Below are 19449 nucleotides of genomic sequence, written 5' to 3'. Positions count from 1 at the left end.
CCAAGGAGAAGGAGTGAGTCGTTGGGTGAGGTGGGGGACGTGGAATATTCCCTCACCGAGGCGGGGGGGGGCTCTTAATTTCTGCTTTAATAAATACTTTGTGGGCTCTGACGTGGAACCGTTGCATGTGGGTATTTCATTGAATTGTTCCCTGGTTGGAGGGTTATTGCCCGTACCAAATATTCCCAGCATGCCCCTCTCCGAGTCCGCACATTGCCGCAGTCTTGTGCGGGCCAGAGTGGGTGAGGACGGTGGATTTCCTTCCCTTAAAATGTGGGCGGGATGGGCTTTCGTTTCTTTCACGCTGAGTGGCCAGGAAGGCTCTTAATTCCAAGTTAGCGTGGTATTTAGCACGGCCAATCCACCCTAACCTGCACATCCCTGGGCACTATGGGTAATTTAGCATGGTCAATCCACCCTAACCTGCACGTCCCTGGGCACTTATGGGGGTAATTTAGCACGGCCAATCCACCCTAACCTGCACATCCCTGGGCACTATGGGTAATTTAGCACGGTCAACCCACCCTAACCTGCACATCCTGGGCACTATGGGTAATTTAGCATGGCCAATCCACCCTAACCTGCACATCCCTGGGCACTATGGGTGATTTAGCACGGCCAATCGACACTAACCTGCACATCCCTGGGCACTATGGGGAATTTAGCACGGCCAACCCACCCTAATCCTACACATCCCTGGGCACTATGGGTAATTTAGCATGGCCAATCCACCCTAACCTGCACATCCCTGGGCACTATGGGTGATTTAGCACGGCCAATCGACACTAACCTGCACATCCCTGGGCACTATGGGGAATTTAGCACGGCCAACCCACCCTAACCTACACAATCCCTGGGCACTATGGGTAATTTAGCACGGCCAATCGACACTAACCTGCACATCTTCACAACTCCACACAGTCACCCACGAGGGTGGGATCGAACCCGGGTCCCTGGTACTGTGAGGCTCTGGGACTAACCACTGAGCCACCACGCTGCCCTGTTGGCAAAAAGTGGTGTGACCCAGCTCCACACAGTCTGAGGGAGAATCAGGCTGCCCCACTCTGAGTCTGATGGCTGTACTGAGTGACTGGAGAATATCCAACATGAGGGCACTGGGAGGGGGTCCTGTGCTGGAAATCTGATCACAGCACAGCAGTGTTACTGGGTCACTGCACCTCGGGGGGAGACAGCAGAGTGGTGGGATTAGTTTGGGGATTGATACAGGGCTATGGGGAGAGAGAGTGGGGCAGTGGGATTAGTTTGGGATTGATACAGGGCTATGGGGAGAGAGAGTGGGGCAGTGGGATCAGTTTGGGGATCGATACAGGGCTATGGGGAGAGAGAGTGGGACAGGTGGGATCAGTTTGGGATCGATACAGGCTATGGGGAGAGAGAGTGGGGGTAGTGGGATTAGTTTGGGGATCGATACAGGGCTATGGGGAGAGAGAGTGGGGCAGTGGGATTAGTTTGGGGATCGATACAGTGCTATGGGGAGAGAGAGTGGGGCAGTGGGATTAGTTTGGGGATCGATACAGGGCTATGGGGAGAGAGCGCGGGGCAGTGGGATTAGTTTGGGGATCGATACAGGGCTATGGGGAGAGAGAGCGGGGCAGTGGATTAGTTTGGGGATTGATACAGGGCGATAGGGAGGGAGAGTGGGGGCAGTGGGATTAATTTGGGGATCGATACAGGGCTTGTGGGGAGAGAGAGTGGGGCAGTGAGATTAGTTTGGGGATTGATACAGGGCGATAGGGAGGGAGAGTGGGGGCAGTGGGATTAATTTGGGGATCGATACAGGGCTATGGGGAGAGAGAGTGGGGCAGTGAGATTAGTTTGGGGATTGGTACAGGGCTATGGGGAGAGAGAGTGGGGCAGTGGGATTAGTTTGGGTTTGATACACGGGCTATGGGGCAGATGAGCGGGGCAGTGGGATTAGTTTGGGGATCGATACAGGGCTATGGGAGAGAGAGTGGGGCAGTGGGATTAGTTTGGGGATCGATACAGGGCTATGGGGAGAGAGAGCGGGGCAGTGGGATTAGTTTGGGGATTGATACAGGGCTATGGGGAGAGGGAGCGGGGCAGTGGGATTAGTTTGGGGATTTGATACAGGGCTATGGGGGGAGAGAGTGGGGCAGTGGGATTAGTTTGGGGATTGATACAGGGCTATGGGGAGAGGGAGCGGGGCAGTGGGATTAGTTTGGGGATTGATACAGGGCTATGGGGGGAGAGAGTGGGGCAGTGGGATTAGTTTGGGGATCGATACAGGGCTATGCGGAGAGAGAGAGGCAGTGGGATTAGTTTGGGGATAGATACAGGGCAATGGAGAGAGAGAGCGGGGCAGTGGGATTAGTTTGGGGATCGATACAGGGCTATGCGGAGAGAGAGAGGGGCAGTGGGATTACATTTGGGTGGTGGGTTTACAGTGGTATGGGCGGGGCGAGGGGAACCGCGGTGTTTGCCACCTCTTGGCTTGGCGTGCCCGGGAGTCCTGTGGATCGTCCTGTGCCCTGTGCTAAACTCTCTTGCTCTCGTACCCCGTCCCCTCAGGAACCGGGACGGCGTGGGCCCCACGCGACTCTCTCGGCATCGCCCGGATCGGGCAGAGTCCGGCCAGAGCCCCCCGCCCCCTGCTTCAGGTAACCGCGTGCGCACCGCACACGGGGCTCTCTCCGCATCTGCTCACCGCAGCCGCCTGCATTTAGGTCGCGCCGGCCGGGCCCTTGCCGCCTCCCCCTCGGGTGGGACGAGCCCCGGTCGCTGTGGGAGAGGGGACACCACGAGGGGAGGGGGAGGCCTGGCTGAATGGCAGGGCACTGAGAGGACAGAGAGGATGATGGGATACTTGACAACCAAGTCCCTGAAGCAGGGTGGGGGCGGCAGGACAGGAGGGGAGGCCACGCTGGACAGCAGGGCACTGAGAGGAACAGAGAGGATGATGGGATACTTGACAACCCAGTCCCTGAAGCAGGGTGGGGTGCGGCAGGACAGGAGGGAAGCTAAGGATGAGATGAGGGGAGGCCACGCTGGACAGCAGAGCACTGAGAGGAACAGAGAGGATGATGGGATACTTGACAACCAAGTCCCTGAAGCAGGGTGGGGGCGGCAGGACAGGAGGGGAGGCCACGCTGGACAGCAGGGCACTGAGAGGAACAGAGAGGATGATGGGATACTTGACAACCCAGTCCCTGAAGCAGGGTGGGGTGCGGCAGGACAGGAGGGAAGCTAAGGATGAGATGAGGGGAGGCCACGCTGGACAGCAGAGCACTGAGAGGAACAGAGAGGATGATGGGATACTTGACAACCCAGTCCCTGAAGCAGGGTGGGGTGCGGCAGGACAGGAGGGAAGCTAAGAAGGGACACCTCTTTATCAGTCACGGCCCAGACGATCAGAGCAGGGACTCTCTGATAGAGTTGGACAAGCCTTTGTTTAGGCCCCAGCTAGCGGACTGTGTGCAGTTCCCCCCTCCCCCACACTATAGGAAGGATAGGACTGTACCGGAGGGGGTGGGGAGGGTGGAGGTGGGGTGGGGGGGGTGGGATTACCCAGCACGTCGTGTGCAGAGGATCGGGGTGGCGAACAGAGGCTGGATTAGCTCGGGATGTTCCCTTCAGAGCAGGGGGTGGGAGTAGAGGTGGACAAGGTCATGAGGGTCACGGGCTGGACAGGTAGGGGACAGCCGCGCTTCCCTAATCGAAGGGTGAAGGGTGAAGGTGGGGGGGGGGGGGGCGTCACTTTGAAGTGTGAAAGGGTTTAGGGGGAAACGTTTTCACCCCGAGGCAGGGTGGGACGCGCTGCCAGGGAGGGGAGGTGAGGCTCGAAACCCCACAGCCCTTGAGAAAGGACGTGCGCTTGAAGGGTCGGAGCGCTCCAGGCTTTGGGGCCTAGTCTGTGGGGGGGTGGGGGGGGGGGAGGGGGGTTAGTGTGGACAGGTCAGCAGGGAGTCGAGGGGCCGAAGGGGCCGTGCTGGGGGTTTCTGAAACAGGATTACGCCCCGTGATGGTAGGTTGGTGGGGGAGGGGTGGGGGGGAGGAAGAGCTGGGCCCCAGAAGCTGGGGGAGGGGTTTCCAGACCGAGGGGGACACCAGACGGGCCAACCGCAGGGGGTCTCGCTCAGAGAGGGAGAGAGACACAGCGTTCGGAGGGTCGGCAGTGAGAGATCGCGGGAGGGAGTGGCTGGGACAACGCACAGTGGGCTTGGGTTCCTGCCAATGGGGGTGCTTGGGCGCTACGTGAAGGGAGGTGTTGAATGGTTGCTGCGTTGGGTGTTCCTTGGGGTGGGAGAGGAAACCCCCTGAGTCTCGGACCTGGTCTATCCCTCTGTCCAGGGATCAATGCTGAACTCGTCTCTGCTCTCCTCACTTAAGGTCAAGGCACCCTGGGAGGGAGCGGGCGCTGAGGGAGTGTTTATCTGTTTATCTGTCTCTGTCTGTCTGTCTGTCTGTCTGTCTCTCTCTCTCTCTCTCTCTCTCTCTTTCTGTCTGTCTGTCTCTCTGTCTCTCTCCGTCGAACACTCACTCTCTGCGTCTCTCCCCCTCTGTCTCAGCGCTGAGGGAGGGTCAGTGCTGAGAGAGCAGGCACTGTGGGAGGGTCAGCGCTGAGGGAGTGGGTGTTGTGGGGGAGGGTTAGCGCTGAGGGAGCGGGCACTGTGGGAGGGTCAGCGCTGAGGGAGTGGGTGTTGTGGGGGAGGGTCAGCGCTGAGGGAGCGGGCGCTGTAGGAGGGTCAGCGCTGAGGGAGGGTCAGCGCTGAGGGAGTGGGTGTTGTGGGGGAGGGTCAGCGCTGAGGGAGTGGGTGTTGTGGGGGAGGGTCAGTGCTGTGGGAGGGTCAGTGCTGTGGGAGGGTCAGCGCTGAGGGAGTGGGTGTTGTGGGGGAGGGTCAGCGCTGAGGGAGCGGGCGCTGTGGGAGTGGGTGTTGTGGGGGGGTCAGCGCTGAGGGAGTGGGCGCTGTGGGAGGGTCAGCGCTGAGGGAGTGGGTGTTGTGGGGGAGGGTCAGCGCTGAGGGAGTGGGTGTTGTGGGGGAGGGTCAGCGCTGAGGGAGTGGGTGTTGTGGGGGAGGGTCAGCGCTGAGGGAGTGGGCGCTGAGGGAGTGGGCGCTGTGGGAGGGTCGGCACTGAGGGAGCGGGCACTGTGGGGGGGTCAGCGCTGTGGGAGGGTCGGCACTGAGGGAGTGGGCGCTGTGGGGGAGTGGGCGCTGTGGGGGGGTCGGCGCTGTGGGGGGGTCGGCGCTGTGGGGGGGTCGGCGCTGTGGGGGGGTCGGCGCTGTGGGGGGGTCGGCGCTGTGGGGGGGCCGGCACTGAGGGAGTGGGCGCTGTGGGGGGGTCAGCGCTGTGGGGGGGTCGGCGCTGTGGGAGTGGGCGCTGTGGGGGGGTCGGCGCTGTGGGGGGGTCGGCGCTGTGGGAGGGTCGGCGCTGTGGGGGGGGTCGGCGCTGTGGGGGGGGTCGGCGCTGTGGGGGGGTCGGCGCTGTGGGGGGGTCGGCGCTGTGGGAGCATTTATAGTTTGAAAAGCTGATTGCAGTTTTCATCGTGCTCTTTGTCTCTGTCACTCTCTGTCTCTGTCTGTCTGACACTCTCTCTCTGTCCCTCTCTCTCTGTCCCTCTCTCTCTGTCCCTCTCTCTCTGTCCCTCTCTCTCTGTCCCTCTCTCTCTGTCCCTCTCTCTCTGTCCCTCTCTCTGTCCCTCTCTCTGTCCCTCTCTCTGTCCCTCTCTCTGTCCCTCGCCCTGTCCCTCGCCCTGTCCCTCGCCCTGTCCCTCGCCCTGTCCCTCGCCCTGTCCCTCGCCCTGTCCCTCGCCCTGTCCCTCGCCCTGTCTGTCTGACACTCTCTCTCTCTCTCTCTCTCTCTCTCTCTCTCTGTCTCTCTCTGTCTCTCTCTCTCTGTCTCTCTCTCTGTCTGTCTGTCTGACACTCACTCTCTCTCTCTCTCTCTGTGTCTCTCCCCCTCTGTCTCTGTCCCCCCTCTCCCAGGGGTCTCCCACCTGACCCCCCACAGCGCTGAGCACTCCGACTTTATCTCGGATTCTGAGGAGGAGGCCAGTGATCCGCTCAACGGGAAGGTGAGAGATGGTGCTGGGGTTTCCGTCACCCACCTCCAGGGGCCGGGGAGTGGGGAAGCCACGTGCCTGGGGATACACAGGGTACCCCTGCTGGAGGGGTGGGGGGGGGGGGGCGGGGTGGGTGCTCCATCCTGGGGCAGTTGGCTGGTATTGGCCTGGGTGTGAGTAGAGGATCGGCTAACCCCCCCCCCCCCCCTTGTCCTTCTCGGTGGTAGAGGGGTGGGGAGGGGGGGGTTTGGGAAGGTGCTGTCTGAGGAGCCCCTCGGTGAGGGTCTGCAGTGGGTCTTGCAGACAATGAGCGTCGGGGGATGGGGTGGAGGGAGGGAGCGGGGGGGTTTGTGGGGGTGGGGCCAATCGAGCTGGGGGTGGGGATGGGGCTGCTTTGTCCCCGGGCGGTGTGGAGCTTCTCGAGTGTTGTCAGAGCTGCCCCCCCCTCCATCCAGGGGCAAGTGGGGAGTACTCCCTCCCCCCTCCTGGCCTGAGCCTTATCGATGGTGAGACAGGGCTTTGGGGGGGGGGGGGGGGGGGAGAGTCAGGAGGGGAGGGACTCGCTGCAGGATTCCCAGCCTCTGACCCTGCTCTTGTAGCTGCTGGGTTTATACAGGGCTGGTCCATGTTCAGTTTCTGGTCAATTGGAACCCCCAGGATGTTGATAGTTGGGGGGATTCAGTGACGGTAACACCATTGAACGTCAAGGGGGCGATGGTTAGATTCTCTCCCAATGGTAACCCCCAGGATGTTGAGAGTCAGTGACGGTAACACCATTGAACGTCAAGGGGGCGATGGTTAGATTCTCTCCCAATGGTAACCCCCAGGATGTTGAGAGTCAGTGACGGTAACACCATTGAATGTCAAGGGGGCGATGGTTAGATTCTCTCTCAATGGTAACCCCCAGGATGTTGAGAGTCAGTGACGGTAACGCCATTGAATGTCAAGGGGGCGATGGTTAGATTCTCTCTCAATGGTAACCCCCAGGATGTTGAGAGTCAGTGACGGTAACGCCATTGAACGTCAAGGGGGCGATGGTTAGATTCTCTCTCAATGGTAACCCCCAGGATGTTGAGAGTCAGTGACGGTAACGCCATTGAATGTCAAGGGGGCGATGGTTAAATTCTCTCTCAATGGTAACCCCCAGGATGTTGAGAGTCAGTGACGGTAACACCATTGAACGTCAAGGGGGCGGTGGTTAGATTGTCTCTTGTTGGTGATGGTCCCAGCCTGGGGTCTGTGTGGCGCGGCGTCCCAAACCCGGATATTGTCCTGGCCTCGCTGCGTTGGGACATGGATCACACTTCAGTATCTGAGGAGCGGTGAATGGTGCTGAAACGTTGTGTGAACATCCCCCTCATTCCTGACCTTCTGAGGGAGGGGGAGGGGGAGGTCAGTGATGGAGCAGCTGAAGGTGGTTGGGGGGTGGGGGGCCTGGGACACTATCCCTGAGGGGGGTCCGGGAGGGTGAGGAGGTGACTGACTGACTGACTGTCCCAGGACCCACCACCATCGACCCACCTTCCCCGGTCTGAGCCCCCCCCCCCCCCGATACCCACTGATGCCAGTACAGACCGGACTCCACGATGCCACACCCGGTCGAACAGACCCTCGATGTTAAGGGCTGTCATTCCCCTCCGTCCTTTCATCCCCCGGGATTCAGCTCCTGTTGTCCGTGTTTGAGCCCAGGCTGTGATGGGGGGGGGGGGGGGGGGCTGGGTGTCCCCTGGGAGGTGGGGGGTGGGGGGTGGGGGGTGGAATCCCGGACTGAGCAGGAACTGTGTGATCGCGACCACCGACAGGCCCTCAGGGAGTTGGCGGGAGAGGAGACGGACGGGAATCGGCCGGGGTGGAATTCCTCCTGGTTTTGGTGGGTGGGAACGAGCTGGGCTGTTTCCCCCCCCACAACCCCCCGACGTTGTCAGGGGAGGTCTCGGCCGTCCCGGAACAGGGGAGTTCTGGGGCTGCGGGGAGATTGCCGGAATGTTCTCTGGGGGGGCCTTCGTGATAGCCCAGCCGTATCTGGCTGTCGTGTGGTGGGTATCAGTCCGTGTCTGTGTGTGGGCGCGGGGAGGGGAGGGGGTGGGTTGACTCAGCGGGCTCGGGGAAGGGGAGGGGAGGGTTGTGGACGTGCCAGTAGATCTCGCCTGACCACACTCTGTCCTTCTTCCCCCCCCCCCGGCACCTCTCAGGGACCATTACTGCTGTACCACAGGACAAAGAACAACACCCTGGTGCCCACTCTGATCCAGCACCTTCGCCCCATCACCCTCAAACCCTGCTCTGTGACTCTGGAGAGGGTGCAAGTGAGTCGTGGGGGGTGGAGGGGCAGCTGGTGCTGGGTGGGGTTGCGCCTGGCACAAGGGAGCTTGAAGGGTCGGGGGGGGGGGGGGGGGGGCGCTTTTGAGTGTGGGGTTGGCAAGCGGGTGAGAGATGGCACAAAGTTCAGTCCCTGTTTCACCGCGGTGAGGTGACGGATGGGGGAGGCGCGACGCTAAAAACGGAGGGGGAGGGGGCCAGCAGCGGACCGGAGTCAGGTTGTGGGATCTTGCTGTGCGCGAGGAAGACTGCTACACACCAGTCCCACAGTCACTGACACCAATCCCCTCCTGTCTGATATACACCAGTCCCACAGTCACTGACACCAATCCCCTCCTGTCTGATATACACCAGTCCCACAGTCACTGACACCAATCCCCTCCTGTCTGATATAAACCAGTCCCACAGTCACTGACACCAATCCCCTGCTGTCTGATATAAACCAGTCCCACAGTCACTGACACCAATCCCCTCCTGTCTGATATAAACCAGTCCCACAGTCACTGACACCAATCCCCTCCTGTCTGATATAAACCAGTCCCACAGTCACTGACACCAATCCCCTCCTGTCTGATATAAACCAGTCCCACAGTCACTGACACCAATCCCCTCCTGTCTGATATAAACCAGTCCCACAGTCACTGACACCAATCCCCTCCTGTCTGATATAAACCAGTCCCACAGTCACTGACACCAATCCCCTGCTGTCTGATATAAACCAGTCCCACAGTCACTGACACCAATCCCCTCCTGTCTGATATAAACCAGTCCCACAGACACTGACACCAATCCCCTCCTGTCTGATATACACCAGTCCCACAGACACTGACACCAATCCCCTCCTGTCTGATATAAACCAGTCCCACAGTCAGTGACACCAATCCCCTCCTGTCTGATATACACCAGTCCCACACGGACACCAATCCCCTCCGGTCTGATATACACCAGTCCCACAGACACTGACACCAATCCCCTCCTGTCTGATATACACCAGTCCCACACTGACACCAATCCCCTCCTGTCTGATATACACCAGTCCCACACTGACACCAATCCCCTCCTGTCTGATATACACCAGTCCCACACTGACACCAATCGCCTCCTGTCTGATATAAACCAGTCCCACACTGACACCAATCCCCTCCTGTCTGATATACACCAGTCCCACAGTCACTGACACCAATCCCCTCCTGTCTGATATACACCAGTCCCACACTGACACCAATCCCCTCCTGTCTGATATACACTGGCCCCACAGTCACTGACACCAATCCCCTCCTGTCTGATATACACCAGTCCCACACTGACACCAATCCCCTCCTGTCTGATATAAACCAGTCCCACAGACACTGACACCAATCCCCTCCTGTCTGATATACACCTGTCCCACAGTCACTGACACCAATCCCCTCCTGTCTGATATACACCAGTCCCACACTGACACCAATCCCCTCCTGTCTGATATACACCAGTCCCACACTGACACCAATCCACTCCTGTCTGATACACACTGGCCCCACAGTCACTGACACCAATCCCCTCCTGTCTGATATAAACCAGTCCCACAGACACTGACACCAATCCCCTCCTGTCTGATATACACCAGTCCCACAGTCACTGACACCAATCCCCTCCTGTCTGATATAAACCAGTCCCACAGACACTGACACCAATCCCCTCCTGTCTGATATACACCAGTCCCACACTGACACCAATCCCCTCCTGTCTGATATACACCAGCCCCACAGTCACTGACACCAATCCCCTCCTGTCTGATATACACCAGTCCCACAGTCACTGACACCAATCCCCTCCTGTCTGATATACACCAGTCCCACAGTCACTGACACCAATCCCCTCCTGTCTGATATAAAGCAGTCCCACAGTCACTGACACCAATCCCCTCCTGTCTGATATACACCAGTCCCACAGACACTGACACCAATCCCCTCCTGTCTGATATAAACCAGTCCCACAGTCAGTGACACCAATCCCCTCCTGTCTGATATACACCAGTCCCACAGACACTGACACCAATCCCCTCCTGTCTGATATACACCAGTCCCGCAGTAACTGACACCAATCCCCTCCTGTCTGATATACACCAGTCCCACAGACACTGACACCAATCCCCTCCTGTCTGATATACACCAGCCCCACACTGACACCAATCCCCTCCGGTCTGATATACACCAGTCCCACAGACACTGACACCAATCCCCTCCTGTCTGATATACACCAACCCCACACGGACACCAATCCCCTCCGGTCTGATATACACCAGTCCCACAGTCACTGACACCAATCCCCTCCTGTCTGATATACACCAGTCCCACACTGAAACCAATCCCCTCCTGTCTGATATACACCAGTCCCACACTGACACCAATCCCCTCCTGTCTGATATACACCAGTCCCACACTGACACCAATCGCCTCCTGTCTGATATAAACCAGTCCCACACTGACACCAATCCCCTCCTGTCTGATATACACCAGTCCCACAGTCACTGACACCAATCCCCTCCTGTCTGATATACACCAGTCCCACACTGACACCAATCCCCTCCTGTCTGATATACACTGGCCCCACAGTCACTGACACCAATCCCCTCCTGTCTGATATACACCAGTCCCACACTGACACCAATCCCCTCCTGTCTGATATAAACCAGTCCCACAGACACTGACACCAATCCCCTCCTGTCTGATATACACCTGTCCCACAGTCACTGACACCAATCCCCTCCTGTCTGATATACACCAGTCCCACACTGACACCAATCCCCTCCTGTCTGATATACACCAGTCCCACACTGACACCAATCCACTCCTGTCTGATACACACTGGCCCCACAGTCACTGACACCAATCCCCTCCTGTCTGATATAAACCAGTCCCACAGACACTGACACCAATCCCCTCCTGTCTGATATACACCAGTCCCACAGTCACTGACACCAATCCCCTCCTGTCTGATATAAACCAGTCCCACAGACACTGACACCAATCCCCTCCTGTCTGATATACACCAGTCCCACAGTCAATGACACCAATCCCCTCCTGTCTGATATAAACCAGTCCCACAGTCACTGACACCAATCCCCTCCTGTCTGATATACACCAGTCCCACACTGACACCAATTCCCTCCTGTCTGATATATACCAGTCCCACAGTCACTGACACCAATCCCCTCCTTTCTGATATGAACCAGTCCCACACTGACACCAATCCCTTCCTGTCTGATATACACCAGTCCCACACTGACACCAATCCCCTCCTGTCTGATATAAACCAGTCCCACAGTCACTGACACCAATCCCCTCCTGTCTAATATACACCAGTCCCACAGTCACTGACACCAATCCCCTCCTGTCTGATATACACCAGCCCCACAGTTACTGACACCAATGCCCTCCTGTCTGTTATAAACCAGCCCCACCGTCATTGACACCAATCCCCTCCTGTCTGATATACACTGGCCCCACAGTCACTGACACCAATCCCCTCCTGTCTGATATCCAGCAGTCCCACAGTCACTGACCCCAATCCCCTCCTGTCTGATATAAACCAGCCCCACAGTCACTGACACCAATCCCCTCCTTTCTGATATACACCAGTCCGACAATGACACCAATCCCCTCCTGTCTGATATACACCAGTCCCACACTGACACCAATCCCCTCCTGTCTGATATACACCAGTCCCACACTGACACCAATCCCCTCCTGTCTGATATATACCAGTCCCACAGACACTGACACCAATCCCCTCCTGTCTGATATACACCAGTCCCACAGTCACTGACACCAATCCCCTCTTGTCTGATATAAACCAGTCCCACAGACACTGACACCAATCCCCTCCTGTCTGATATAAAGCAGTCCCACAGTAACTGACACCAATCCCCTCCTGTCTGATATAAACGAGTCCCACAATCACTGACACCAATCCCCTCCTGTCTAATATACACCAGTCCCACAGTCACTGACACCAATCCCCTCCTGTCTGATATACACCAGTACGACAGTCACTGACACCAATCCCCTCCTGTCTGATATACACCTGTCCCACAGTCACTGACACCAATCCCCTCCTGTCTGATATACACCAGTCCCACACTGACACCAATCCCCTCCTGTCTGATATACACCAGTCCCACAGTCACTGACACCAATCCCCTCCTGTCTGATATAAACCAGTCCCACAGTCACTGACACCAATCCCCTCCTGTCTGATATACACCAGTCCCACAGTCACTGACACCAATCCCCTCCTGTCTGATATACACCAGTCCCACACTGACACCAATCCCCTCCTGTCTGATATAAACCAGTCCCCCAGTCACTGACACCAATCCCCTCCTGTCTAATATACACCAGTCCCACAGTCACTGACACCAATCCCCTCCTGTCTGATATACACCAGCCCCACAGTCACTGACACCAATGCCCTCCTGTCTGTTATAAACCAGCCCCACCGTCATTGACACCAATCCCCTCCTGTCTGATATACACTGGCCCCACAGTCACTGACACCAATCCCCTCCTGTCTGATATCCAGCAGTCCCACAGTCACTGACCCCAATCCCCTCCTGTCTGATATAAACCAGCCCCACAGTCACTGACACCAATCCCCTCCTTTCTGATATACACCAGTCCCACAATGACACCAATCCCCTCCTGTCTGATATACACCAGTCCCACACTGCCACCAATCCCCTCCTGTCTGATATACACCAGTCCCACACTGACACCAATCCCCTCCTGTCTGATATATACCAGTCCCACAGACACTGACACCAATCCCCTCTTGTCTGATATACACCAGTCCCACAGACACTGACACCAATCCCCTCCTGTCTGATATACACCAGTCCCACACTGACACCAATCCCCTCCTGTCTGATATATACCAGTCCCACAGACACTGACACCAATCCCCTCCTGTCTGATATACACCAGTCCCACAGTCACTGACACCAATCCCCTCCTGTCTAATATACACCAGTCCCACAGTCACTGACACCAATCCCCTCCTGTCTGATATACACCAGTCCCGCAGTAACTGACACCGATCCCCTCCGGTCTGATATACACCAGTCCCACACTGACACCAATCCCCTCCTGTCTAATATACACCAGTCCCACAGACACTGACACCAATCCCCTCCTGTCTGATATACACCAGTCCCACACTGACACCAATCCCCTCCTGTCTGATATACACCAGTCCCACACTGACACCAATCCCCTCCTGTCTGATATACACCAGTCCCACAGTCACTGACACCAATCCCCTCCTGTCTGATATACACCAGTCCCACACTGACACCAATCCCCTCCTGTCTGATATACACTGGCCCCACAGTCACTGACACCAATCCCCTCCTGTCTGATATACACCAGTCCCACACTGACACCAATCCCCTCCTGTCTGATATAAACCAGTCCCACAGACACTGACACCAATCCCCTCCTGTCTGATATACACCTGTCCCACAGTCACTGACACCAATCCCCTCCTGTCTGATATACACCAGTCCCACACTGACACCAATCCCCTCCTGTCTGATATACACCAGTCCCACACTGACACCAATCCCCTCCTGTCTGATACACACTGGCCCCACAGACACTGACACCAATCCCCTCCTGTCTGATATACACCAATCCCACAGTCACTGACACCAATCCCCTCCTGTCTGATATAAACCAGTCCCACAGACACTGACACCAATCCCCTCCTGTCTGATATACACCAGTCCCACAGTCAATGACACCAATCCCCTCCTGTCTGATATAAACCAGTCCCACAGTCACTGACACCAATCCCCTCCTGTCTGATATATACCAGTCCCACAGTCACTGACACCAATCCCCTCCTGTCTGATATAAACCAGCCCCACAGTCACTGACACCAATCCCCTCCTTTCTGATATAAATCAGTCCCACAGTCACTGACACCAATCCCCTCCTTTCTGATATACACCAGTCCCACACTGACACCAATCCCCTCCTGTCTGATATATACCAGTCCCACAGTCACTGACACCAATCCCCTCCTTTCTGATATAAACCAGTCCCACACTGACACCAATCCCCTCCTGTCTGATATACACCAGTCCCACACTGACACCAATCCCCTCCTGTCTGATATAAACCAGTCCCACAGTCACTGACACCAATCCCCTCCTGTCTAATATACACCAGTCCCACAGTCACTGACACCAATCCCCTCCTGTCTGATATAAACCAGTCCCACAGACACTGACACCAATCCCCTCCTGTCTGATATAAAGCAGTCCCACAGAAACTGACACCAATCCCCTCCTGTATGATATAAACCAGTCCCACACTCACTGACACCAATCCCCTCCTGTCTGATATTCGCCAGTCCCACAGTCACTGACACCAAACCCCTCCTGTCTGATATACACCAGTCCCACACTGACACCAATCCCCTCCTGTCTGATATACACCAGTCCCACAGTCACTGACACCAATCCCCTCCTGTCTGATATAAACCAGTCCCACAGTCACTGACACCAATCCCCTCCTGTCTGATATACACCAGTCCCACAGTCACTGACACCAATCCCCTCCTTTCTGATATACACCAGTCCCACAATGACACCAATCCCCTCCTGTCTGATATACACCAGTCCCACAGTCACTGACACCAATGCCCTCCTGTCAGTTATAAACCAGCCCCACCATCATTGACACCAATCCCCTCCTGTCTGATATATACCAGTCCCACAGTCACTGACACCAATCCCCTCCTGTCTGATATACACCAGTCCCACACTGACACCAATCCCCTCCTGTCTGATATACACCAGTCCCACAGTCAGTGACACCAATCCCCTCCTGTCTGATATCCAGCAGTCCCACAGTCACTGACCCCAATCCCCTCCTGTCTGATATAAACCAGCCCTACAGTCACTGACACCAATCCCCTCCTTTCTGATATACACCAGTCCCACAATGACACCAATCCCCTCCTGTCTGATATACACCAGTCCCACACTGACACCAATCCCCTCCTGTCTGATATACACCAGTCCCACACTGACACCAATCCCCTCCTGTCTGATATACACCAGTCCCACAGACACTGACACCAATCCCCTCCTGTCTGATATACACCTGTCCCACAGTCACTGACACCAATCCCCTCCTGTCTGATATAAACCAGTCCCACACTCACTGACACCAATCCCCTCCTGTCTGATATTCGCCAGTCCCACAGTCACTGACACCAATCCCTTCCTGTCTGATATAAACCAGTCCCACAGTCACTGACACCAAACCCCTCCTGTCTGATATAAAGCAGTCCCACAGTAACTGACACCAATCCCCTCCTGTCTGATATAAACCAGTCCCACACTCACTGACACCAATCCCCTCCTGTCTGATATTCGCCAGTCCCATAGTCACTGACACCAATCCCCTCCTGTCTGATATACACCAGTCCCACACTGACACCAATCCCCTCCTGTCTGATATACACCAGTCCCACAGTCACTGACACCAATCCCCTCCTGTCTGATATACACCAGTCCCACAGTCACTGACACCAATCCCCTCCTGTCTGATATACACCTGTCCCACAGTCACTGACACCAATCCCCTCCTGTCTGATATACACCAGTCCCACAGTCACTGACACCAATCCCCTCCTGTCTGATATACACCAGTCCCACAGTCACTGACACCAATCCCCTCCTGTCTGATAAACACCAGTCCCACAGTCACTGACACCAATCCCCTCCTGTCTGATATAAACCAGTCCCACACTGACACCAATCCCCTTCTGTCTGATACACACCAGTCCCACAGTCACTGACACCAATCCCCTCCTGTCTGATATAAACCAGTCCCACACTCACTGACACCAATCCCTTCCTGTCTGATATAAACCAGTCCCACAGTCACTGACACCAAACCCCTCCTGTCTGATATAAAGCAGTCCCACAGTAACTAACACCAATCCCCTCCTGTCTGATATAAACCAGTCCCACACTCACTGACACCAATCCCCTCCTGTCTGATATTCGCCAGTCCCATAGTCACTGACACCAATCCCCTCCTGTCTGATATACACCAGTCCCACACTGACACCAATCCCCTCCTGTCTGATATAAACCAGTCCCACACTCACTGACACCAATCCCCTCCTGTCTGATATAAACGAGTCCCACAATCACTGACACCAATCCCCTCCTGTCTAATATACACCAGTCCCACAGTCACTGACACCAATCCCCTCCTGTCTGATATAAACGAGTCCCACAATCACTGACACCAATCCCCTCCTGTCTGATATAAACCAGTCCCACAGTCACTGACACCAATCCCCTCCTGTCTGATATTCGCCAGTCCCACAGTCACTGACACCAATCCCCTCCTGTCTGATATACACCAGTCCCACACTGACACCAATCCCCTCCTGTCTGATATAAACCAGTCCCAAACTCACTGACACCAATCCCCTCCTGTCTGATATAAAGCAGTCCCACAGTAACTGACACCAATCCCCTCCTGTCTGATATAAACCAGTCCCACACTCACTGACACCAATCCCCTCCTGTCTGATATAAACGAGTCCCACAATCACTGACACCAATCCCCTCCTGTCTAATATACACCAGTCCCACAGTCACTGACACCAATCCCCTCCTGTCTGATGTACACCAGTACGACAGTCACTGACACCAATCCCCTCCTGTCTGATATCCAGCAGTCCCACAGTCACTGACACCAATCCCCTCCTGTCTGATATACACCAGTCCCACACTGACACCAATCCCCTCCTGTCTGATATACACCAGTCCCACAGTCACTGACACCAATCCCCTCGTGTCTGATATACACCAGTCCCACAGAAACTGACACCAATCCCCTCCGGTCTGATATCCACCAGTCCCACACTGACACCAATCCCCTCCTGTCTGATATAAACCAGTCCCCCAGTCACTGACACCAATCCCCTCCTGTCTGATATACACCAGCCCCACAGTCACTGACGCCAATGCCCTCCTGTCTGTTATAAACCAGCCCCACCGTCATTGACACCAATCCCCTCCTGTCTGATATACACTGGCCCCTCAGTCACTGACACCAATCCCCTCCTGTCTGATATCCAGCAGTCCCACAGTCACTGACCCTAATCCCCTCCTGTCTGATATAAACCAGCCCCACAGTCACTGACACCAATCCCCTCCTTTCTGATATACACCAGTCCCACAATGACACCAATCCCCTCCTGTCTGATATACACCAGTCCCACACTGACACCAATCCCCTCCTGTCTGATATACACCAGTCCCACACTCACTGACATCAATCCCCTCCTGTCTGATATAAACGAGTCCCACAATCACTGACACCAATCCCCTCCTGTCTAATATACACCAGTCCCACAGTCACTGACACCAATCCCCTCCTGTCTGATATACACCTGTCCCACAGTCACTGACACCAATCCCCTCCTGTCTGATATTCGCCAGTCCCACAGTCACTGACACCAATCCCCTCCTGTCTGATATACACCAGTCCCACACTGACACCAATCCCCTCGTGTCTGATATAAACCAGTCCCACACTCACTGACACCAATCCCCTCCTGTCTGATATAAAGCAGTCCCACAGTAACTGACACCAATCCCCTCCTGTCTGATATAAACCAGTCCCACACTCACTGACACCAATCCCCTCCTGTCTGATATAAACGAGTCCCACAATCACTGACACCAATCCCCTCCTGTCTGATATACACCAGTACGACAGTCACTGACACCAATCCCCTCCTGTCTGATATACACCTGTCCCACAGTTACTGACACCAATCCCCTCCTGTCTGATATCCACCAGTCCCACACTGACACCAATCCCCTCCTGTCTGATATACACCAGTCCCACAGTCACTGACACCAATCCCCTCCTGTCTGATATACACCAGTCCCACAGTCACTGACACCAATCCCCTCCGGTCTGATATCCACCAGTCCCACACTGACACCAATCCCCTCCTGTCTGATATAAACCAGTCCCACAGTCACTGACACCAATCCCTTCCTGTCTGATATACACCAGTCCCACAGTCACTGACACCAATCCCCTCCTGTCTGATATACACCAGTCCCACACTGACACCAATCCCCTCCTGTCTGATATAAACCAGTCCCCCAGTCACTGACACCAATCCCCTCCTGTCTAATATACACCAGTCCCACAGTCACTGACACCAATCCCCTGCTGTCTGATATACACCAGCCCCACAGTCACTGACACCAATGCCCTCCTGTCTGTTATAAACCAGCCCCACCGTCATTGACACCAATCCCCTCCTGTCTGATATACACTGGCCCCACAGTCACTGACACCAATCCCCTCCTGTCTGATATCCAGCAGTCCCACAGTCACTGACCCCAATCCCCTCCTGTCTGATATAAACCAGCCCCACAGTCACTGACACCAATCCCCTCCTGTCTGATATACACCAGTCCCACAATGACACCAATCCCCTCCTGTCTGATATACACCAGTCCCTCACTGACACCAATCCCCTCCTGTCTGATATACACCAGTCCCACACTGACACCAATCCCCTCTTGTCTGATATACACCAGTCCCACAGACACTGACACCAATCCCCTCCTGTCTGATATAAACCAGTCCCACAGTCACTGACACCAATCCCCTCCTGTCTGATATACACCAATCCCACAGTCACTGACACCAATCCCCTCCTGTCTGATATATACCAGTCCCACAGACACTGACACCAATCCCCTCCTGTCTGATATACACCAGTCCCACAGACACTGACACCAATCCCCTCTTGTCTGATATAAACCAGTCCCACAGACACTGACACCAATCCCCTCCTGTCTGATATAAACCAGTCCCACAGTCACTGACACCAATCCCCTCCTGTCTGATATAAACCAGTCCCACAGTCACTGACACCAATCCCCTCCTGTCTGATATACACCAGTCCCACACTGACACCAATCCCCTCCTGTCTGATATAAACCAGTCCCACAGTAACTGACACCAATCCCCTCCTGTCTGATATAAACC

This window comes from Chiloscyllium punctatum, chromosome 36 (assembly GCF_047496795.1).
Source record: "Chiloscyllium punctatum isolate Juve2018m chromosome 36, sChiPun1.3, whole genome shotgun sequence".
Lineage (NCBI taxonomy): Eukaryota > Metazoa > Chordata > Chondrichthyes > Orectolobiformes > Hemiscylliidae > Chiloscyllium > Chiloscyllium punctatum.
Note: the sequence above shows the minus strand (reverse complement) of the source record.